Source organism: Panthera pardus, unplaced genomic scaffold (assembly GCF_024362965.1).
Source record: "Panthera pardus isolate Hobbes unplaced genomic scaffold, ASM2436296v1 HiC_scaffold_24, whole genome shotgun sequence".
In the NCBI taxonomy this organism is placed as follows: domain Eukaryota; kingdom Metazoa; phylum Chordata; class Mammalia; order Carnivora; family Felidae; genus Panthera; species Panthera pardus.
The window spans coordinates 14815133-14840266 of NW_026526810.1; the positions used below are offsets into that span (position 1 = coordinate 14815133).

Sequence of the window (25134 nt, forward strand, 5' to 3'; positions counted from 1 at the left end):
GCCCCCAAAACAATGGAAAGGCAGAGTAAGAACTATAAAGAGAAACATATTCTACCCTCAGTGAATCAGAGACAGACACAAGCACAAAGCGCAAACCACCAAGTGTTCCAGAACCCATGTGGTCAGGAATGGACACAGCAAGCCAGTGCCTACCTGCTGACCCCTGGGGGGGAGTCAGACTCCTCTGGGAAAAGTGGTCGGCATTGATGTGGCTAGTCATGAAAGATCTTACGGACGTGGGAACAGAGACACTGAGTAAACCTCCACCTGTGAATCTGGCTTCATACAGAAAGAAAAGAAGGCAGCAGATATGAGACAGGAACACAAAAGGTCTGCTTGGGGCCACACCCGATTTAACCATGAAAATCTAGGGAACACAACCCTACTGGGCAAAGAAAATACATCTGGAGAAAGTGTATTCCAGGCCACAAACTTGGATTGAATGTACACCTGCCCCAGCATTACCCCCACCTCCATTCTTCAACAAATAACCCACCATATTAAAAAAAATGACTAAAATCACAAAGTAACCAGTACAGGAATCGGGCACAGAAACGTGGATGGAAAAGGAGGGAGAGAAGAATGAGCAGATGGAGATGGGTGAGGAAATATTCATAAGGAAATAGGTGAAGAGTCTTTTCAGCAAAATATCCCCCTTAGTCTCTGTTAGTTTCGTATTACTGCTATCAGAAAATCACTACAAACATGGTGGCTTAAAACAACAGAAATGTCTTACAGTACTAGAGATCAGACGTCTGAAATGGGTCTCACTGGGCTAAAATCAAGGTATTGCAAAGCTGCCTTCAGGAGGCTCTAGGGGAGAATCTGCTCCCTGTATTTTCAAGTTTCGAGAGACCCATTCTTTGGCCTGTGGTCCCCTTCCAGGAACTGCATCATCCAACCTCTGTTGCCATCCTTACATCTCTTCTCTGATTCTGACCACCCCCCTTCCTTTCTTGAAATTACAGCAGGCCCACCTGGATAATTCAGCATAAAATCCCCATCTCAAGACTTAATCATACTGGCAAGGTCCCTTCTGCCACATGAAACAACATATTCACAAGTTCTGGGGACTAGCACGTGAACATCTTTGTGGGGGGAGTCCCTATTGTGCCTACCACAGTAATAACTTTTTTCCTTGCCTTTTTCAGCATCTAGAGGCCACCCCTTGCCTAAAACAACATCAGGACAAGTCTTTCTCACAATGATACCTCTCTGGCTCTCCTTTGTCCACATTTAAGGGCCCTTCCAAATTACACTGGGCCCTCCCAGTAATCCAGGATAAAGTCTGATTAGCAACATTAATTCCATACCTTTCTTTTGTCCCAATTCCTTATTTTTTTAAGATTTTGTTTTAATTTTTATGTTGAGAGAGAGAGCAAGCAAGTGAAAGAGAGAGCACACAAGTGGGGAAGGGGCAGAGAGAGAGAGAGAGAGAGAGAGAGAGAGAGAGAGAGAGGAAGAGGGAGATAGAAACCCAAGCAGGCTCCACACTGCCAGTGCAGAGCCTGATGCAGGGTTAGAACTCATGAACCACGAGATTATGACCTGAGCTGAAGTTGGACACGTAACTGACTGAGCCACCAGGCGCCCCTCTTTTTTCTCAATTCCAAGTCTCCTCTTCTATGTAAAGTGACACATTCACAAATTCTGGGGATCAGGAGAATATCAACATCTTTGATGAACCATTATCCTACCTACCACACTCTCCTAAAAGATTTTAAAAATCAACGACAGAAAGAGAAGGAGAGCTTGGGGGAAAAATGGAGAAATAAAAAATAAGATAAATGGGGTATGGATGCAAACCACACTAGAACCAATTGAATAAAAGAATGAAAACAATCAACCAAAGAGACAAGCAAATGAAATGGGAAAGCATATGAAATATCAAGTTAATTAAAGAGATGACAGGACACAGAAGAAATAGTACTTATATAATTAACATTTTTGAATTATTAACAGAAAAAGGTCAATGATAGAATAAAATAAAACCTCTGAAATAAAGTGTCTCGTCTCTGTTAATGAAGGGGTATACTGTGCTTGTTTAACAGAAAGTGATGCAGCAAGATCAGCATCCAGAAACAGCCTGGTGAAATTACTAAACTAAAAGAATCATACGAACAACTAGGCCAAAACCAGACTGAGTTCAAATTTCTCCACAATAATTCTCAGTGCTAAAGGACAGAAGAAATATTTCTATATAGTTTTAGAGGACTAGTGTGACTCAAGAATTTTATATTCACATATATATTCAAGAGCACTTTTTTTTCATTTTCAAGAGATATTTTGAGACTTGCAAGAATTCTGCAGGTGGGTGTCATGAGCCATGTGGGAAGGGAACAGGGGATCAAAACAAACTCTATAATGAACTTCAGATAATTGAAAGAGGAATGAAAAGAAAGCCCTTGAGAATTCCTCTAGAATTACTGATAAAAGCACTGATACTGTGTGATCCTAGAATACATTTAAATATTGCACTAAGACCAAGGACCTGTGCAAACTAAGGTTACCTAGGAGAGGGCAAATGGTGTGCGTCTTGGCAATGTCAGGAATCCTAGCATAAACTAGGTAGGGGAAGAGGGGTTGGGAGAGGTCTGAAGGAAGTGTGGCCATGCAATTTAGTCATCTTACAAAGCAGCAGGGAGTTGATACCAAATCTAAACACAAGGTAGCTGGGGCATCTGGGTGGCTCAGTCAGTTAAGCATCCAACTCTTGATTTCTGCTTAGGTCATGATGTCGTGGTTAGTGGGTTCGAGCCTCATGTCAAGTCCAGTGCTGATGCGAGGAGCCTGCTTGGGATTCTCTCTCCCCCTCTCTCTCTGCCCCTTCCCTGCTCACATGCTCTCTCTCTCTCTCTCTCAAAATAAATAAAAACATTAAAAAAATTAAACAGCACACCTGCAGTACTATAAACAATAGCCTAAGTATGGAAAGAGCCCAAATGTCCATCAATGGATGAATAGATAAAGAAGATGTGGTATCTATCTATCTATCTATCTATCTATACATATATGTAGGTATATATCTACATATATATATGTATATGTATATACACACATACATACATACATACATACACAATGGAGTATTACTTGGCAATCAAAAAGAATGAAATCTTGCCATTTGCAACTATGTGGATGGAACTGGAGGGTATTATGCTATGTGAAATTAGTCAGAGAAAGACAAAACTCATATGACTTCACTCATATGAGGACGTTAAGAGACAAAAGAGATGAACATAACAGAAGGGAAACAAAAATCATATAAAAACAGGGAGGGAGACAAAACATAAGAGACTCATAAATATGGAGAACAAACTGAGGGTTACTAGAGGGGCTGTGGGAGGGGGATGGGCTAAAGGGGTAAGGGGCACTAAGGAGTCTACTCCTGAAATCATTGCTGCACTATATGCTAACTAATTTGGATGTAAATTTTAAAAAAATAAGAAAGAAAATTTAAAAAAAAAAGTAAACGCACACACACACACACACACACACACACAAATTAAACACAAGGTGGCTAGCAAACCTGTATTCCAGTTTTCCATAACTTTATAGGAACTGAATGAGGCTATAGCTGCTCCCCAAATCCACATCATCTTCTTCCCCCCATATGGCATGTACTGAATGAACGGAGGGTGGACCCTCCTACTGGAATGACTACCTGGGATGGCCAATGAATAATCTGGGGATACGTCGGTAATCATAGGCTGACCTACCCAAAATGGGAAAGAGATGTTTTAGGAAATTTCATACTGTAAGAAATAAGATATTTGGCTTAAATTCAGTATATCCTTCATTATTAAACAAAAATAAATTTAAATGAGTGCTTTTTAAATATCATATATTTATAGACTACAAATGTAATAATCTCCAACATGATCAAAAGGAGAATGGAGAACAATGGGTACTGTATGCTCCTATGTGTTTAAATATACATATAAAAAAAAGATGTTCATGTACTTAGATATTTACAGAATATTTCTAGAAGGATACACAGGAGTAATTAACATTGGTGCCTCCTGAGAGAGAGATTGGGGTCTGGGACTAGAAAATGACACATTTTACTACATATTATTCTTTTGTTTGAATTCTTTTAACTTGTGCAAATACCAGATTTTTCATTAAAAAAGAAAAGGATTGAATAAGGAAAAATAAAAGAACAAAAATAGTATGGGCCCATTTTTATGGCATAATACCCAGATCTCTACCTCTCTGTATGTCCAGGAAGCATGGTGATGCTGGGGGCAGATCAGGGAAGTTCTGTATTAGTTTTATCTTTCTAGATTTCAGTATTTCTTTTTTTATTTTTATTTATTTATTTATTTATTTATTTATTTATTTATTTATTTATTTATTTATTTATTTTTAGATTTCAGTATTTCTTAAGGAACATGTTTTATAAGTTTCCCCAAAACAGATGGTGATGCTCAAAACACCAAGAGCAAAGTGGAGCTCACTCAGGGCTGCCTTCTTAACTTGCCCTCCTCCCCCCCATATTAACTAAGTTCATCAATAGTCTGTTTAAAAATTAATATCAGTGATGCACACTGAACAAAGGTTTGAATGATTCTTTGGTGCACTACCTAACAGGAAAGCACATGAGTGAATTTTGATGTGTGCCCAAAAGGCCTAGATCCCTCTCTGGCTCCAGGATATTTTCTGTCTACAGCCACCTGTGAGCTCATGAAGGTGCTTGCCAGACTTCTCCAGAACTCCTGGACAAGCCCCCCTCCCTTTCCCAGAGGACCTCTAACAGTTGACAGCAAGCACCTGACATCTGGCCTCTGTAGTCCTTGCAACAACCCCGTGAAGTATCCCAACTCATTGTCATTCCAAGATGAGGACACAGAGGATCAGGGTAGTAAGAACCCTCACTAAGGTCCCCAAGATCCCCAGCGAGGGGACTGGCCTCTCCCCAACTCCACTGGAAAGGAATTAATGCACAGTTGGCTTAGGTTCAGTCTTGATGGAAGAGGGGTTAGGGGAGGAGCCATAGGGAGCCAACAGGTTTCTGGGACCTGCCATCACTTGTGAGGCAAGTGTCACCTGTGGGGACCCTGAGGCTGGGAGAGGACCTGACTCAGCCGGAGACTCATTGCAGGGGGCAGCACCAACAAATATAGAACCCAGTGTGTCCAGGCCCAAAGCACAGCCTCTCCTAGACTCAGGCCCCCAGGGGCCCCCAGGGCTTGAGTTGTCTCACCCAAGCCAGCCTGGGCACTCAGGGGCTCCTCTCGGGACATTCGGATACCCACATCCTCCCCTGTGGGCACTCATGAAAGTAGAGCATGCTGAAGATGCAGAATCCCACAGGAGTAGCTGGAGAGAGCAAGTGCAAGGCCATTGAGCAGTCCGGGCAGGGGCTAACATAGACCCACTCTGCTCAGTGCCCTGAGCATGGGGATCCATCTGACTGACACTCATGGGGCTGGCCTGGGCCCAGTGCGTGCAAACACTCAGGGTGAGCAGAGGGGTAAGAAACAGGCTCCTCAAGTTTCATTAGCCCAGGGATTTGGGGAAAACAGTAATCCATTGGAAGGGTATGGGACGACCTCAGAATGGGGTGGCAGCCTCACACATTTCTGATCCCTGGAGAAATGACCTGCAACCTACCTTCGGTCCACAAGTCTAGCAGATCCAGCAGCAAAATCTGAGGGACATTCTCTATGAGCCACTGAGAGTCATGTGATCACAACAGCAACATTAAAAAAAAAAAACACTTCTTCTGTTTGTACAGTCTTACACAACTTACAGAGTACAGCCTATGGTGCAGATGAAGAAACTAAAGCTGGGTCTGAAGGGCTCTGGCTCCCGGAGAACGTGCCTTAGCTGTGGAGCTACGTGGCCCATGCCTGTACTCTTCCAAAGGGGTGCCTTCACGTGTGGCCTCCCCATCACCCTGGTAGCTGCCCAAAGATGGTGCAGGGTCCCAGTTTTCCTTCTGTCACCCATGCTTAGCCCAGGTCTGCACCCCAGGCCCTTGATGGAGTTCCCCTGGAGCAGTCAGGTGTCCATTCCAGAGGTGCTTTCTCAGGTCCTTCCCTGTTGGTTATGGAATGCCACCAGGAATCTAGGGCAAAAGGTCACTCCCTGCTTCCTGGGCAACATGAAGAACTGATGGGTAGGGCCATTGGGAATCTAGGGGTTCCCTATAGCAGGCTTGGCAGCTGTGTGAATTGTCCCATCACACCAGGGAGCAGGTGGCCAACATGCCCTCCTAATAAGAAAATGTGCCTACCTCCCCTCCTCCCTCTTAGGAAGAGTGTGACATGGAGAGCACACACTTTGGGGTCTGGAGGTGTGGATTTGATTCCAGGCTGCGCAGCCACACCTTAAACACTTGACTTTCCCTTGTCTGGTACCCTGGGCATTCCTGTACCACAGAGGGTTAATAGTAGACTGTATTCCCTTCCTTAGTAATGCCTATCCTTAACGTCCTCCAGGGTACCACACCTGAGCTCCAGAGTGCCTGACAAGTGCACCCAGAGTTTGGGACAGGGAGGAAGGGCCACAGACTTCCCATTCTGATAAAGGGCCTTTCTGCTGAGATGGCAACATTTAACTATGAGCCCTCACTTTGTCATCATGGATACAGTGGTTCAATTCCTTCTTGGGCAACTTTTGCAGGAGAAAGACACTAAAAGGGGACAATGACAGAAAAGGCTAATTACTTAAAAGGAAAATTTCCCAGCAGTAGTTTATCCAGAAATGTCGTTTCTCTCTCAATACCTTGGGGACAGACCTGAACATCACAGTCTCATGGCTGTGTTCTGTTACTGCCAGTCGGGTCAATCTTATTCTCTTGAAGAACTGAAATAACATTAAGGCAGGTGATAAGGAATCTTGCTCATCGGCAGACAGTTGAGGTCGGAGGGTCCTGGCAGCTCCATGGGGACCCTTTAGAGCAGGGGGATGAGCTCATCAAGGAGGCATAGGAAGGTAGCAAGAGGGCAGGGAACAGGAGTGGACAGCACAGTCACTAGCCCCGAGTCTTCAGGATGTGGAGGGAGGCCCAAAGAAGGAGTTAGCCCTGAAGTTCCAAGCCCCTTGCTCTGCAGCATGGATGGCATAGAACACTTCATTTTTCTCAACTCCTTTGCAACCCCAGGCAGGGAAAAGCGAGGTCTGGAGGATATTTTTTAAAACTCTAGAGTATAATAATTTGTCTTATCAAACAGATGTAGCTAATATTCCCTAAGACTGCATATAGTATGTGTGATATATATAATGGAAAATATGAAATTATAACTCTTCTCAGAATGTACCGTCTGCTGAATGACAAGCAGGTCCCATTACAGAGAATCAGTAAATAATCTGGGTTTTGTTTATTTTGCATACTACCAAACTGGGAGCTAACGTTGGAAAAGGTTTCAAATTTTACATAAGCCACATTCTCAACTACAATACTTTTGAACTCATGGGAGCTAAGCAGTTCTAGAAAGAATAATTAAATGTCTAATTTTAATCCCACAGGACTATTAAATGCATTTAACAAACACGAGTTGAGAGCCTATTCTGAACAAGGTACCTCAGAGATGTAATAAGGGCTAATGCACAACCCTTTCCTCCATGAACTTGTTGGTCAGAAGGAGGAATATTGTCCACACAACTCATTTCTAAAACATACACACTTGTTAAAATTCTCCTCCACCTGAGAAATGGATACATATGTTTCAAAGAGACATCCCAGTTTTCCTATCTGTTCTAGCAGAACAATGAGTAGGGTTTTCTTGGCCTTGATTAGTCAGCACTTAGAACTAGGGAGTTATTTTGCACAGAATCATAGAGTTAATGTGATATCAGAGGTCAGGCAGCTAGATTTCTTCATTTTACAAGTGAAATTAAGACCTAAGGAAGGTGCCCAGAGTGGGGGATAAAGCAAGAAGGAGGCCAACTCTGGGCTGGGAATTTTCTCCCTAGCAGGCCGGACCCATCCTTCACCATGGCAGGTGGCAGGCCATGCACAGACACTCACTCATGTCCACGTTTGTAGCCTGGCCCTCCAGTCACTCTGTGGGAATGGAAAGAATCTAATTTAAATGCAACTATACACTAATCTTCTACTAATAAACCCTAAATGTTAAGCATTTAAACCCTAAATGATCCTCCATATCAATCCTTCCCAAGGTGGGTCCTGAAGCTTTAAATGCCCTTTGTGATGATGCATTTCTGAATACACTGCCTGCCAGACTGTTCACAGGATAAGTCAATTCGTTTTTATTTTATTATTGAAGTATAGTTGGCATGCAATGCTATATTAGTTTCAGATGTACAACATAGTGATTTGACAGTTGTATACATTACTCAGTGCTCACCACGGTGAGTGTAGCCACCATCTGCCACCATACAATGTGATTAGAATATTATTGACTATGTTCCCTATGCTGTGCTCTCCATCTCCATGACTTATTTATTTTCTAAGTGGAAGTATGTGCCTCTTAATCCCTTTCCCCTGTTTTTCCCATTTCCCAACCCCCTAGGGATAAGTCACTCTTGGTAGAAGAAATCTAAGGAAACCCTGTCTACCTCATCCAGGTGCAGGCAGATGACCCTGAGGAGATGCCCAGGCTGACAATACATGCCACACCTGACAACCCCGAGTCAACTGGCCACCTCCAACCAAGTAGGACTCAGGACTTAGTTCCCAATTAGCACCTCAGACAAGATAGACATTACAAACAGAAGAGTCAAGTGTATGTGAACTGCAACCCATCCTTGCATTTCCATGCCACAGATTCTCCAAAGGTCCAGTTTGGCATTTTAATTTGCCTACCAATAATTGCACATCCATGGTGCCAAGTTAAATAGCCACAGAGCTTTAACTCAACCTAATAAATGACAGGGCTTGTGAAGGAGCCACTTCCTTCCACGTGGGACTGCATCATCCCTGACATGGCACAGAAACCTCTGTACCCTTCTTTGCCACTGTCAATGCCAAAGACAAGGGATACTCCATGGTCTCAGGGCCCAAAGATTTGTTCTGAGAGTGCCAGCAGGTCTTACAAGGGAGCGTGTTCAGGGTGGGAGAATGGTATAGACACTGATCTGGCCACACACTCCCGACAGTGGTAAATGCCAGGACTAGCTGTCAGGATCTCAGGTCACAGTCAGTTCCCCTCACTGACACTGACTGGCAGAACTCCACCTTGGGAATGCTTTTCTCTTTCCTTTCCCCCATCCCCAAATTGTTCATGCAAGTGACTAATCTTTCATCAATTCCAAGAGTAAGAAAATGTGTTTTATAATCATCCAATGAGCCCTTGGGGGCTCAGCAACACCCAAGATATAGGAGACACAGCCCAATTTGGAGGAAGTTTGTGATTTATTTGGATTTAGAGGAATTCCCTTTAGTATTTTTAACAGAGCTGGATCACAATTGTAGATAAGCTGTAAAAATCACTAAGTCATAGGAAGCTATCTATCCTTACTGAGGCCTCCTTCTTCCTCTACAAAAAACACAAAGCAAATTCAACCAAGCAATGCCTTGAATTACAAGTACAAATTGTAAATCCATCAACCAACAAGAGAGAGAAACTGGGCTAGTAATGACTGAGACAGACATACTCCATCTCCGATTCCTTTTATTGGAACAACTGATGGCTCCTTAGGATTTAAGAACTCATTGCATACACTCCCACCTGCTCCTGACCTAAAGCCTGTAGAAGGAGCAGAGCAGATATTCTCTCCTAGGGGGCGGCCTAGGGCTGTGCCCAAGGTCACACAGCTGGTCACCCTGTCCAAGTCACAGTTGGCAACTTGTCCCACTTATTTTTATTGCTCATAGGTGATTCCTTCAAGAGTCAGCATGATGTAATTTAAAATACTGGCAAAAAAAATCCAATTCATATATTTAAAAAAGAGAAAGTTAACTATGTACACCTTGAAAGTGGGAAGACCTTTTTTAAAAGGTATGAAATATTACACATGCAGATGAATTCTCAATACTTTAATAATATACATTTCTTTCCAAACTTCAAATCATCACTAGAGAAACTGTAGGGAAATGGATGATCACCATGGCCTCTGGATCTCCAAGATAAAAGGGTACAATTCAGCTTGGGGTTGGGGGTGGGTTGCAAAACAAGGGGCACATCATGTCCAGGACATGGGGCATTGTGTAGTCACTTCCTCAACATGCAAGCCAACCCTGAGCTTACTTTAAGAACCAGGAGAGCCCCATGTGATGGACAATTCCTAAAATGGAAGCACAGAGATGACTGAGGTAAATCATGGATGTGTCAGCCCAAGGGCAGTAGATCAAGGTCTTCTCAGAGGCAGTAAGGCTCAACCTGGCAGGGACAGGACCTGAGGTATTTGCTCCAGCTCAAAACGTCTGCCTTCTCTGGGTTCAACTCCCAAGCTGTTGTCTTATAACTAAGAAACTCAATCTAATCTCACCAAGGGTTGGGTAGGTGGTTTATTCACACCAATCATTAGTGCCATGTGAAACTGCAGTAACTTAATAAAACAATTGAATGAAACATGGTACAGAAAAGGAAATTAATTGCAAAGGTCTCATTTTACATTTCATAAATATAAATACCAATATTAATACCACATCCTACTCATACATATTCATCCAGACATCAAATTTCCATTATATTTATAAGGAAAACTATGTAAGAGTAAACTGAGTTTAAATAGAAAATATTTCCCTGGAAGGAGACTCAAAATCATTCAAACCTAGAAAATGAGTTTACTTTAGACTTACTGCTGAAACCAAGGGAAATGAATTTAGAATTTGCATCAGCATCAATGTGCATTTGACTTCTCAGAATACGCATTGGTGGGCAGTGCAAATCTATAATAGCAAGGACTGGGGTTTCATGCAAGAAAGTGATTTTACTAGATAAGGTGTTGGAGACATGAGGATAGCTCTCTCCTTTTCCCATAAGGATTCTAGAGCATGACCATGCTGTGCCTTGTCCAGGGTGGTCAGCTGTGGCTGATGTGGGAGTAAATGAAGGGTTTTTATCCTTCCACCCCACTTTCTGGTCAAGAGATATAATGAACAAACCAACCAGCTAAACACAGCGCCGCAACACAGGCAGGTAAAAACGCTGCGTCCAGCCTATCTCTCAATTTCAGAATTTAAAGACTTATTTTCAACCCACTTTTCCAGTCTATCACCATGAACAATAAAGAACTCTATCCCCAAAGTGAAAGGCGAAAGTGGCTCCCACCTTGCCTACTCTCTCTCATCTGTGTTAAGGCCATCTTATTCTGGTTAGACATAAAGACTATCTGGGAGACAGCAGACTAATCAAGGGCAAATAAAACTCTACCTCCAACTTTCAGAGATAAAATATTTTCAAATTAGCTTTATTACCAATAGAAACCAGCATGTTTTATTTCCACTTAAATGCCTGTGGATCTCAGGGTTCTCTTTGAGTAGGATGTTCTGTGGTCATCCTCAGGGATGGACTTCTTCTAAAGGGATGAGGTGTCAACCTGTTATTTTATCTAGGGGCACATCCCCCTGTAGCCATTTAGAGAGCTCCAAGCAAAGAGCATGGTTCAGCACAAGGCTGAAAAACAAATTATTCTCATTTGCCCCTTTGAAATCAATAATTCAGTTTAACATGCATTTTTGATAGAACAAAATGTATAAATAAATATCTGTCATAGCATTTGGATAGTTCTCTAGTAGAAAGTCTATTCCCTTCAAGGCATTATTGTTTCCCTTTTGCATGTGGGCTCCAGGAGGAACCTGGGGAAGAGAGAAGATTCTTTGGTTCTCAGTATCACTCTACACACTGCAGTGATCACAAAAGCCCTGGGAAACACCCATCCCAGCTGAGCAAGATGACCATACACGCAGCAGCTCAGCTCCTCCAAGGAAAAGCCTCCCAGGGAACTTGCTGATGAAAAACCTGCACATGCTTAAAGTTAGATTAAGCACATTTAAGGAAAAAGCACAGTTGCCTCTTCTGTTTCCATTTTTATGAGAAAAAAAAATGTACAGTGAATAAACATTTGCTTTATTCCATAATAGAAATCCTGAGGCCAATAACCCTGGTAAGGCAGGTAAATAAAGCCTTCGGGAAGTGCCACAGACACAGGGTCCTAGGGTTTATGTCAATAGGAGTCAAACCCAATAGGAAACTTTACAGGGAGTTGGTGGCATTTCCACCTGCTCTCCTGGCTGGCACTAACGTGCTCACCAGGACCATGATGCAGGCCAGCAGTTCTAGGAGGCCAGCAGATCCTCCCCAAGCCAACACTCTCCCTTCTGCGGTCTGAAAAGGCACTGAATCTTCAGACTAGAACCAACTGCCACTCTCCAAAGATCAGAAGCACTTAAAGTTAAAGCAATCTCTCTGCCTCTTTGAGGGAGGCCTGTGTTTTGGAAGGCCACAAATTCTGGCTATTCAAGTAATTTGCCCATCCTTCCTTTAATTTCCATCCCTTAGGCTACAGGCACACGGAGTGCCGGTGCACACAGGCGCACACTCACATGCACACACCCACACACACCCCCAACCTGGTCATCCCAGATCCTCTCCCAAGGTAGCTCAGGTAGAGGTTTGCCAACCTGCATTTCGCACGCCCCCTGCTGGTCCTGCAGGAGCTGACTCAGCCTTTATTCTGTGGGCCTAAGACATGAGTAAATGACCTTAAGATCCAAAGGGAGCAAAAAGAAAAGCAAGGCAATTTTGGCTTCTTAGAAACAGAACACATGATACTCTAAGCATACAAATGAGATGAAAAGGCTTTAAAGTGCTTGATTTTGAAATGTTTTAAGAAATAAGTGACATATACTTAATGATTGTTGGAAACACATTTGTATTTTTAAAATACTGTGGTGAGTTACATAAAAAAAACATTATGATAAATATTTTCACAGGTCTACAGGTTAAAAACAATGGATATGTGGACAGAATGGTTTCACAGTCTCAATTTCTAAAGAGTTCATAGCTCGGAGCCTAAAAAAAAATGTTCATACTATTCCACGTAATAACTGGAAATACTTCAATTATAGGAAAAACTCAGCTATGACCAAAGAGCTCAAGTTCTAAAGCAGCTACATGCAGTGAGACCAAAGTCACCTAAAAGTAGGAGACAATTCTGCTACATTCCTGTCTCATCCGGCCTTGCCATTGTGAATACATTTGGCAACTCCCAAGAGGTGAGAGGCCATGGACACATTGCTTGCTTCGGTGAATGGTGCTCCTTCCCTTCTCCACAAGGTGAGAACAGACAATTCAGCTTCTTGACAATTCCACTGCTACTCTCCACTAGGGCTAAGGTCCTCAGCAGTCACTTCCTAAGGGGACACCTGCCATATAAGATCCAGGCTGAGACCCACACCTGGCAAGATTCCATGAAGCAATGGGTTCTCTCCACTGCCACCCTGAACATCACCCTAAAGTAAACCACTGCTTCCTGATTTCCTTCACTCCCATCCAGGGTTTCAAAGCTTCACATTCCTGATCAGACTCAAACTTTTACATGGCATATGGTATTAAATTCTTTACAGATCCAATATGATCACACTAATAATTTACGGCATGCTTATTTTAAGCAATTAGGGGTAGTCATTAATTATTAAATACAAAAATGTCAATACTTTGTCCCTTATTGAATATCCTTTCGATATGATAGTCTTAAGTAGATATGCAGACTATCTGGGGAACTTGCTTACTTTTGTTACCACAATAACCAGTACTAATGGAATGCTCACACATACACAAGAATAATGGCCTATTGCTTGCATTTAGGGGGGAAATTCCCGCAAAATTTGGTGTGCTGGGCTGGTAGGTCTCCAGCCTCTGCACTCTTTCCACCCTCCCTGGTGCTGAATTGGCCTCGGAGGCTGGTGGGACACACAGCTGCTATAGTAAGAAAATGAAAGGCAGGGAGGACCCTACAGAAGCTGCCACTCCTTTCCCCAGGGCAGGCTGCTCCCAGACCTATCCTGGAGGGTGTGGGGGGGGGGGGGGCGGGGGGGTGCTGAAGGAAGAAAACCTACAGATTCTCCTGAAGCAATCAAGGCCTATAAAAATTTAGGCCACACTGTCCACCTTTTCCTGGACACATCATCTGCCACATCAAATATAATATCTTTTACAAAATTTTTCATCTCACAGCTCACTTTCATTTACAGAGATAAGGCAAGGCAATAAGCATGTAAGTATCATGCATGACACTTTCCCGTGGATGCTTGTGGTGTGGATGAAGCGATTCCCAGATCCACCAGGATCTAACAAGTTTCCTTTCAGCTACTCTCAAATCTATTGATTCTCAAGCCAATAAATAAAAATAAAATCCGTGTTCATTTCTGTAATGCTGTTGAGTTTGGAAAGCAAAAGCAAATCCATTTTATTACAAAGATTCTCAAAGGGCTGCAATAGCTGCACCGGGAGGAGGGTACACTTGAGAGGTTGTGTCCAATGAAGGAAAGTTTTTGTTAATGATGACATCACTGACATTTCTCAAATTTAAAGGAGCACTTAAAGCACAACAGAGGCAATTTTTTTCCCCTCCAGTGAGAAGATACTAGGGAAGGCCTCCGGGGTTCAGAGCCAAATTGCATTAACGGTTCCCCTGCTGTCCAGCCAGACCCAGAGGAGCAAGCGAGCGAGCGGGCGGTGCGCCGGGCCACGGTGGCCCACGCAGCCACAGCCCGGGCACCCGGCTAGCGGCCTCACGCGCTTCTCTGGGGCCCCACCGTGCCTGGGAGTCTGCCGGCGCCGCGGGACCCCCTGCGCGCCCACACGAACTGAGGGGCCGGTCCCCTCACGCCTGTCATCACGTTCCAGTGCAGACAGCTAAGGGGGCCCGAGGAGATGCCGGCCCCGACCCAGCCGGAGCGCCGCGCCCTGCTTAGGAGACGAGCGCCGGGCCGGAGCCGGCGCCCGCGGGGTCCAGAGCGGAGCCCGCAATGCAGCGCGCCGCGAGCCCTGCGCGGTGCCCGCGACCCTCGCGCCCCCTGTGCCTTTGCGCCTTGGCCCCAGGGTCGCCCCCTGTGCCTGCGCCCACCTGCCTCTCCGCGAAGCGCGGAGGGACCCGGCGCCCGCTCTCCAACAGCGCACCTGCCTCGTCCGCGGCCCCGGCCCCGCCGCCGCCAGCAGCACCGCGGCCAGCGCCGTCTCACCTGCCGCGCCGCTCCGCTCCGCCAGCCTGCAGCGCCGCAGTCGCCGCTACCCGACTTCCATTTTCTCTCGCTTTAAGGGAAAATCAGATCAGCTGTTTTGCTCGCTCTCCGGCTCCGCGGCCCCCTCCCCAGCTGCCGCTCGCGGTCCCGGGGGCCTCTCCTCCCCCGCCTTCTCCTGCGCTCCGCTCCGCCCCTCGCGCCCCTCCGCTCCGCCCGCGGCCGCGCGCAGTGCCCGCCTCCCGGCTCCGCCCGCAGCCGGCCGGCGCGCGCCCTGCCCTGACGTCACCGGTCGCTGCCGCGCCCCGCCCCCGCCTCTCGTGGACGAGCGCGCGCCGCTCCCCGCCCCCGCCCCGCCGGCGCCTTCCTCCGAGCGCGCGTGCTCGCGGAAACGGTCCGCGCCGGGCTAGACTTCCCGGAATATTGCACGGTTTCTCCTCGCCGATGTGCTCGCCTTTTGCGGTGCCCCTTGGCACCTGGGGGACTGCAGGAAGAGCTACTTAAATAGCCTGCCTTTGCCTTCCCTGGCCTCCCAGTGTGTGCGTCCACCTTTCTCATTTCTGACCGCCTGCTCACTCTTCCCAAACTTTCTCTCACCCATCCTGTCTCGGCTCCTTTTCCAAGCCCTGCTTGGGGGTCAATGCATCACTCTAATGCGAAGTTGCTCCTTTTGCCTCCTAAACTAGGGTTCTGACCTTTCCCCATTTCTTGCCTTCCTCTTAATACTTCATGCCACCACTTCGAATGGTTCCTGTCACTGATACTAAGGCCTGCCCACTGCTTTCTGTTCACTCTCACATCACTCTCAGGGTGTATGTAATCAGACCCCTCTCTTCCAACTAGTGCGTTCTGTTACAGGTTAGTACCATCCTCTTGTGTTTCTTGACAACTGTTACTTTACTCTTACTTTAGGACCACTTGCTTAGTTTTAAACATTATGTATATGTTTAATAATGTTTAGTGATTTATTTGACTTTTTGAATTAGTATACAGTAAAATTGACTTTTTTGGGAGGAAGGGGTTTAAAACACTTGTTTAGATTCTTGTAGCCACCGGTACAATTAGGATACGTCACCCAAGAATTGTCTCTTGCCCTTTTTATAGCCACACCCTAACATGCAACCATTGACATAGTTTAGCCTACGTAGCTGTAGTGTTGCATTTTTGAGAATGTTATGTATATGGAATTGTCATATGCAACATTTTTAGTATGACTTTATTCATTCACCATTATGCCTTTGAGATTCACCCATGTTGTGTATATCAATAGTTCTTTTTATTGTTGGATGCTATCCCATTATTTGTATCACATTTTGTTTATTCATCCATTGAAAGATATTTGGGTGATTTCCAGCTTTGGGCAATCGTGAATAGATATTCTCCAAACAGTTGCATGCAGAGTTTTGTATGGACAAAAGTTTTCAAATTAGTTGGGTAAATACCTTGGAGTGCTAATGGAAAAATCGTTCAACACTGTAGTAATGCTACAGTTTTCCAGAGTGTGTATACCATCTTCATAACCACCAGCAGTGTATGAGTTTCACTTTCCTGCATCCTTGCTCGGTATTTGATACGTATATGTGTATAATTTTTACAGCAAATATATATGTGTATATATGCATATGTGGCATTTTCATAGTTGTGGAGAGGTACTTAAGTGTCATTTTAATTTTCAATCCCCTAGTAAAAATAATGTTGAGCATCTTTTCATTTGCTTATTCGTTAGCTGTATATCTTCTTTGGGAGGTATCTGTTCACATCTTTTGCCCACTTTAAGTTTTTTTATTTGTTTATTTTTTTATTGTTGAGTTTTAAGTGTGCTTTGTATATTTTGGATAGAAGTGCTTTATATGATATGTGTTATGCAAATATTTTCTGCCAGTGTGAGCCTTGTTTTTTGATTCTCTTAACAGTGTCTTTTGCAGACTAGAACTTTTTAATTTTAATAAAACCCTAACAGCATTTTTTTCTTTGAAAAATCATACATTTGGTATTCTGTCTTAAAACATCACCAAATGCAAGGTCACATAGATTTAAGTCTGTTTTCTTCTTGAAGTTTTATAATTTTACATTTTGCATTTAGGTGTATGAGCTGTTTTTACTTAATTTTTGTGAAGGTATAAGGTCTGTGTCAAGATGATGATGATGATGATGATGATGATTATTGCATGTGGATATTTAGTCGCTCCATCATCATTTGTTAAGAAAACTATTGTTTTCTGCATTACTTTTGCTCCTTTGTCAAAGATCAGCTGACTATGTTTGTGTTGGTATATTCTATTGCACTGATCCATATGTCTATTATTTGACCAATAACATCACACTGTCTTGATTTTTATAGCCTTTTAGTGAGTCTTGAAGTTGGGCAGTGTCATTCTTCTCATTTTGTTCTTCTGTATTATGTTGGCTATTCTTGCTTTTTTTGATTTTTCATATATATTTTAGTATCAATTTATAGATACCTACAAAATAGCTTGTTTGGATTTTAACTGAGATTCCACTGATTGTGTATCAAGTTTGGAAGAATTTATGTCTTAACAGGATTGGGTCCTCCAATCCATGGATATGAAATATCTATACATTTATTTAGATCTTCTTTGAATTTTTTAGCAATGTTTTATAATTTTCTGTATAAAATTTCTGTACATATTTTGTTCGAGTTGTATGTAAGTATTTTGTTTTTTGGCGTTATTATAAATTATATTGTTTATTATTTTTAATTTTAACTTCTCATTGCTGGAATATAGGAAGGCAGTTGGCTCTTGGATATTAACTTTGTATCGTGTAACCATGCTATACTTGCTCCGGGAGTATTTTTGATGATTCTTTGGAATTTTGTACATAGAATAGTGTCATCTACTAATAGAGAGAGTTTTATTTTTTCCTTTCCAATTTGTATAGATTTTCTTTTCTTTTCTTGTCCTATTTAACTAGCCAGTACTTCCAGTATAGTGTGGAATAGGAGTCATAAAAGAGAATATTCTTGCCTTGTTCTTGATTTTAGGGGGAAACATCCAGTTCCTCACCATTAAGTATGTTAGCTATAGGTTTTTTGTGCATATTCTTTATTAAATTGAGGAAGTTTCTATTTCTAGTTTGTCAAAAGTTTTCTTTTTTTAATGAATAGGTGTTGAATTTTGTTAGATGCTTTTTCTGCATCTGTTGATATGATCACATTATGTTTCTTATTTAGCTTATTGATATGATGGATTACTTGTTTGATGTTTGAATGTTGATTCAATCTTACATACCTGGGATTAATCCTACTTGGTGGTGGTATATAATGGTTTTTAGGTAGTGCTGGATTCAATTTGCTGATACGTTGTTGAAGATTTTAGTATTCACGTTAATGAGGGATATTGGTTTGTAGTTTTCCTTTCTCGTAAAATTTGTATCTTGCTTTGATATCTGGGTAATGCTAGACCCATAGAATGAGTTAGGAAGTGATCCCTCTGCTTCTAACCTCTGAAAGAGATTGTAGAGAATTGGTAAAATTTCTTTCTTAAATGTTTGGTAAAATTCACTGGTGAAACCATCTGGGTGCTGTGATCGTTTTGGAAGGCCATTAATTATTGCCTCAATTTCTTTATAAAATAGACTGATTTAGTTTTACTACTTGTTCTTGCATACATTTTGGTAGTTGTGTCTTTCAAGGAATTGGTTTATTTCTTTGAGATATTCAAATTTATGGATATAAGTTTGTTCATTGTAATTCTTTTTTTTTTTTTAATGTTCATAAAGTCAAGAAGGATGAGCCCTCTTTCATTTCTGATATTGTTACAGTATGCCCAATGTCTTTTTTTCTTGGTAAGCCCGGCACAGTTTTACAAATTTTAATGACCTTTGAAAAGAACCAGCTTTGTTTTTGTTAATTTTCTCTATTGTTTTTCTGTGTTTCATTTCATTTCATTTCATTTTTTCCTTTTTTTTTTTTTTTTTTTTTTTTTTTTTTAACCCATGGCCCCACTCACATCCCATCTGGTAACCATCGTTTTCTTCTCTATGGTTGAAAGTCAGCATCTAGTTTTGCCTCTCATTTTTTTTTATCCCCCAAGTTTTTTAAGTTCCAGCTAATTAACATATAGTGCAATATTAGTTTCATGTGTAGAGTTTAGTGATTCATCACTTACGTACAACACTTGGTGCTCATGAAAACAAGTTGCAGTCCTTAATCCCCATCACCTATTTAACCCATCCCCCAACCAATTTTCCTGTTAACCATCATTTGTTCTCTATAGTTAAGAGTCTGTTTCTTGGTTTTTCTCTTCTTTTTTCTCCCTATGTCCATTTGTTTTGTTTCTTAAATTCCACATATGAGTGAAATCATATGGTATTTGTCTTTCTCTGGCTGGTTTCACTTAGCATAATACTCTCTAGTGTCATCCACGTCATTGCAAATGGCAAGATTTCATTATTTTTTATGGCTGAGTAATATTCCTTACACCATACACCAAAATAAATTCAAAATGGATTAAAGACTTAAATGTGAGACAGGAAATCATTAAAATCCTTGAGGAGAACACAGGCAGGAACCTCTTTGACATCAGCTGCAGCAACTTCTTACTGGAGATTTCTCCTGAGACAATGGGGGGAAAAAAAAAGTAAAAATAAACTATTCAGACTTCATCAAAGAAAAAACCTTCTGGACAGTGAAGGAAAAAGTCAACAAAACTAAAAGGCCACCTATGGAATGGGAGAATACATTTGGAAATGATATATCTGATAAAGGGTTATTGTCCAAAATATATAAAGAACTTATAAAATTTAACACCCCCAAAAAACAAATAATCCAATTAAAAAAAACAGGCAGAAGACATGAATAGACATGTTTCCAAAGAAGACATACAGATGGCCAACAGACACATGAAAAGATGCTCAGTATCACTGATCATCAGGGTAATATAAATCAAAACTACAGTGAGATGTCAAATCATACATGTCAGAATGGCCAGTATTAATAAGAGGTGGTGGCAAGGATGTGGGGAAAGGAGAACCTTCTTACACTGTTGGTGGGAATGCAAACTGGTGCATCCACTATGGGAAACAGTATGGAGGTTCCTCAAGAAGTTATAAATAGAACTACCATAGGAGCCAGCAATTGAACTACAAGGTATTTACCCAAAGGATACAAAAATACTAATTCGAATGGAAATATGCACCCCAATGTTTATAGCAGCATTATCAACAATAGGAAACTAGAAATAGAAACTTCCTCACTTTGGTAAAGGATATGCACAGAAAACCTATAGCTAACATCATACTTAATGCTGAGGATCTGGATGTTTCCCCCCTAAAATCAAGAACAAGGCAAGGATATTCTCTTATATAACTCCTATTCCACATTATACTATAAATCCTGGCTAGTTCAATAGGACAAGAAAACAAAATCTATACAGATTGGAAAGGAAAAAATAAAACTGTCTCTATTAGTAGATGACAATATTCTATGTAGAAAATTCCAAAGAATCATCAAAAATATTCCTGGAGCAAGTATTACATGGTTACATGATACAAGCTTAATATACAAGAGCCAACTGCTTTCCTATATCCCAGCAATGAACAGTTAAAATTAAAAATAATAAACAATATCATTTATAATAACTCCAAAAAATATTTGCATATAACTCTAATAAAATATGTACAGAACTTTTATACAGAAAGTTATAAAACATTGCTGAAAAATTCAAAAAAGATATAAATAAATGTATAGATATTTCATATCCATGGATTGGAGGACCCAATCTTGTCAAGAATTAAATTAGCTATAAATTCATTTTTGCTGTAGGTAGATATGGAACTATTCAGGAATTCATATACAACTTTATGAGTTTACTCTTCTTGATCTCCTTTCTCTGCACAATCTTCTTTACTCTGTCCAGCTTTCTGGGGCCTTCCTTCTTGGTCTTCCAGTGATCTAATCTCCCTCTTCTGCCATATACTTCCCACAACTACATTTACGTAAGAGCCAGCTTGCAGGAGTACAGAGAAAGAAAAAAGTAGCAACGGAGACCTTCTACACACTCTTGAGAACATGTCTCTTCTTGTCAGAGAGAAGAGTCACCTGTATGAACATTTTAGGTGCTTTCCTGGCCTCAGTTGCCTCTGCTGTCACCACCACAATGTTGTAGTATTGCTTGGGGGCTGGGGTAGGAAAGGAGGGCCAAAAGAATTGTAAAAGAATCCCCAATTCAAAAGAATGGAAATAAGTTATTTCATATGAGTGAAATATCCCAGAGGGTGAGAAAACAAGACCTATCTTCTCCTCATCCTCAATGTGTTGGGAAGGACAGAGATGTGACCCTGCATTGTAGTCATTCTCAGAATAGGAGAGGTCATGTATAGATGCCATTGACAAGTGTGTCTTTGACCCGTTGACGCTGGGCACTCAATAACAACTGCCAGGTGAGCAGAGGAGACTGGGAAGAAGTCAGCAGCATAGATTTGGAACCTCCTTGAATCTCCTGATAAAAACAGGGCAACTAAGATCATAAACTGAAAACACTTGAACAATATGTGCAACCAACTTAGGACATAAGATAATCTCATAAAAACCAGTGTCAGAAATGGTGGGGGTGATCTATCAAGAGATAATAACCCAGTGCAATTTTAGAAACTATGTGTGGAATTGAAGGAAAGATAAAGGTGACCTACAGTTTAAGGTAATTTCTTCTATTTCTTTTTGTACTAAGAGTGTTTATCATGCATGACTTTTTAAAACAGTCTAACTGAGGTATGATTAACATAAAATAATTGAACACATTTGAAGAGTACAATTTGACAAGTTTTGAAATATGCATATACTCAAGAAACCATCACCATGACCAAGATGAATATTTCCATCATCCCCAATTTCCTTGTGGCCCTTGGTTGTCTCTTCCTCATGTCCTCCCTGCTCTTCCCTCTTCTTTCCCTAGGCAAACACTGGTTTGCTTTCTGGTGCTGACATTAAAAAAATACCTTTTCTGTTTTCATTGAATTGTTTTCTCTCCTTTAATAGGTAATAGTTTTTCTAATGTTAACCCATAAACTGTTAGATCTTTTTTGTTAACATTTTGTTTAGGATAATGGCATCCATGTTCATGGATGAGATTGACCTATGTTTCTTCCTTATGATGTCCCTGTTTACAGTATCAAAGTTATACTGAATTCATAAAATTATTTGGAGGATATCAGGATAGGCTGGGTTGTATGGCATAACAAAGGAGGATAAAAATCTCAAGAGTTTAAATGCAGCTGTATATTTCTGGCTCTTGCTACATATCAGGGCGTCTATGGGAACTCAGGTCAGATCCCAATCAACTGAGCCACCCGTGTTCCCTGAAAATTCTTTTTTCTAATTAAAGATTTTATTTTGCCGATCCAAGGTCTTTCATATTTCTATATAATTTGAGAATCTGTTTGTTAATTTCTACCAAAAGACTGCTAGGATTTTTACTAGAGTTGCCTTTGATTCTATAGATTACTTTGGAAGAAAAAATGTTATCTTAACTATATGGAATATTCCAACACATTAATATGATATACAATGTATTTATTAAGGTCTTCTTTAATTTCTCTTAAAAATGGTATATAGATACTTCCAAAGAAGACATACAGATGGCCAACAGACACATGAAAAGATGCTCAATGTCACTCATCATCAGGGAAATACAAATCAAAACTACAATGAGATATCACCTCACATCGGTCAGAGTGGCTAAAATGAACAAATCAGGAGGCTATAGATGGTGGCAAGGATATGGAGAAATGGGAACCCTCTTGCACTGCTGGTGGGAATGCAAACTGGTGCAGCCGCTCTGGAAAACAGTGTGGAGGCTCCTCAAAATAAAAATAGAACCACCCTAGGACCCAGCAATAGCACTACTTGGAATTTATCCAAAGGATACAGGAGTGCTGATGCATAGGGGCACATGTACCCCAATGTTTATAGCAGCGCTTTCAACAATAACCATATTATGGAAAGAGCCTAAATATCCATCAACTGATGAATGGACAAAGAAGATGTGGCTTATATATATACAATGGAATACTACTTGGCAATTAGAAAGAATGAAATCTGGCCATTTGCAGCAATGTGGATGGAACTGGAGAGTATTATGCTAAGCGAAATAAGCCAGGCAGAGAAAGACAGATACCATATGTGTTCACTCCTATATGGATCTTGAGAAACTTAACCGAAGACCATGGAGGAGGGGAAGGGGGAAAAAAAAAGTTACAAAGAGAGAGGGAGGCAAACCATAAGAGACCCTTAAGGACTGAGAACAAACTAAGGGTAGATGGGGGGTGGGGGGAGAGGGGAAAGTGGATGATGGGCATTGAGGAGGGCACTTGTTGGGATGAGCACTGGGTGTTGTATGGAAACCAACTTGACAATATATTTTAAAAATGCTATATAGTTTTCAAAGTATATGTCATATACATATATACATATACATATACATATACATATACTTACAATACTATTGTGAATGGTATGTAAACATTAATTTTTCAGTTGAGTGTTGCTGGTATAAAGAATACACTTGATTTTATACATTGACTTGGTGTACTGCTGCAACCTTGCTAAAATCACTCATTAGGTGTTTTTTTTTTTTCCTTCTTATGGATTTCTTAGGATTTTCTACAAAGGTGATCGTGTCACCTGTGAGTAAAGGCAATTTTAAGTTTTTTTTAAAAGTTTATTTATTTTCAGAGAGAATGAGAGAGAGAGCGTGCGTGCTGGCAGCACAGAGCCCGACATGGGGTTTGATCCCCAGAAACATGATATCATGACTCAAGCTGAAATCAAGTCAGACACTTAACTGACTGAGTCACCTGGGTGCCCCAATTTTAGTTTTTTATTTCCACTATTTATGTTATTTATTTTTATTGTCTTAATATACTGGGTTGGAGATTCAGTATAATACTGCATTAAAGTGGTAAACATATATTTTGCCTTTTTCTAGCTCTTATGAAGCCATACTCTGTTTACCCATCCCTCCCTTCCCTCTAGAAATCATCAATTTGTTCTCTATATTTATATGGAGATTCCTCAAAAAAAAAAAAAAAAAGAAACACCATCTAATCCAGTAATTCCAGACTTTATATTTCTTATTGTGTAATTTTTTTTTTTTACTTTACAGAGTTTCATCTCAGTTGAAAAATAAAAACTAAGGTTTATAATATTTCCTTATCTCTTTTATGTCTGTAAAATCTATAGTGATGTCTCTTTCTTTACTAATACTAGTAATTTTTGTTTTTGTACTTTTTTGGTCTTGATCTATCCCACAGGGGTTATAATTTTTAAAATCTTTTCTTGGAGTTAGCTTTTTCCATTGTTCATTTTCTATTTCATTGATTTCTGCTCTTGTTATTATTCCCTTCCTTCCACCTAATTTAGATTTTATTTACTCGTTTTTTTTGTAATTAAAAGATACCATTTATAATGTAAATATTTAAACACATACATCTTCTTCTAAGTACATCCTTAGCAGCAATCCCCACATCATTATCATTAACTTAACTTCTGCTATGATTTCATTTTATTTTTTTAATGTTTATTTATTTTGAGAGAGACAGTGAGTGCAAGTGGGGGAGGGCCAGAAAGAGAGGGAGAGAGAATCCCAAGCAGGCTCTTCACTGTCAGCCTGATGCAGGGATTGATCCCATGACCCTGAGATCATGACCTGAGCTGAAATCAAGAGTCAGATGTTCAACCAACTCAGCTACACAAGCACCCCTGATTTCATTTTAGACAGATGTTACTATAGTTCCCATACACTACAAACTCAGTTTCCTCAATTATTAACATCTTACATTAATATAGACCATTTCTTATAAATAAATAGATGTTGATATATTATTTTTAATTTAAGTCCATTGTTTATTTATTTACTTTTAGTTCCAGGATCCCATGATTATAAGATGCCACATTATATTTAATTTTCAGTTCTCATTAGGTTTCTCTTGCTTGTGATATTTCCTCAAGCTTTCCTTGTTTTTTATGACTTTGACAGCTTTGACCATTGGTCAAGTATTTTATAGCATGATTCTCTATT

General features: G+C 41.1%; 1 protein-coding gene across 2 annotated transcripts in view; it reads right to left on the minus strand.

Moving 5' to 3' along the window:
- The window catches only part of OTUD7A (OTU deubiquitinase 7A), a 372559-nt gene extending 357277 nt beyond the window's left edge, over positions 1–15282 (minus strand). For both annotated transcript variants that reach the window (XM_019460021.2, XM_019460020.2), the window contains exon 1: positions 15101–15282. The gene's annotated coding sequence lies outside the window, so the exon portion shown is untranslated. The remainder of the gene's footprint in view (positions 1–15100) is intronic.
- Positions 15283–25134: the final 9852 nt, after the last annotated feature.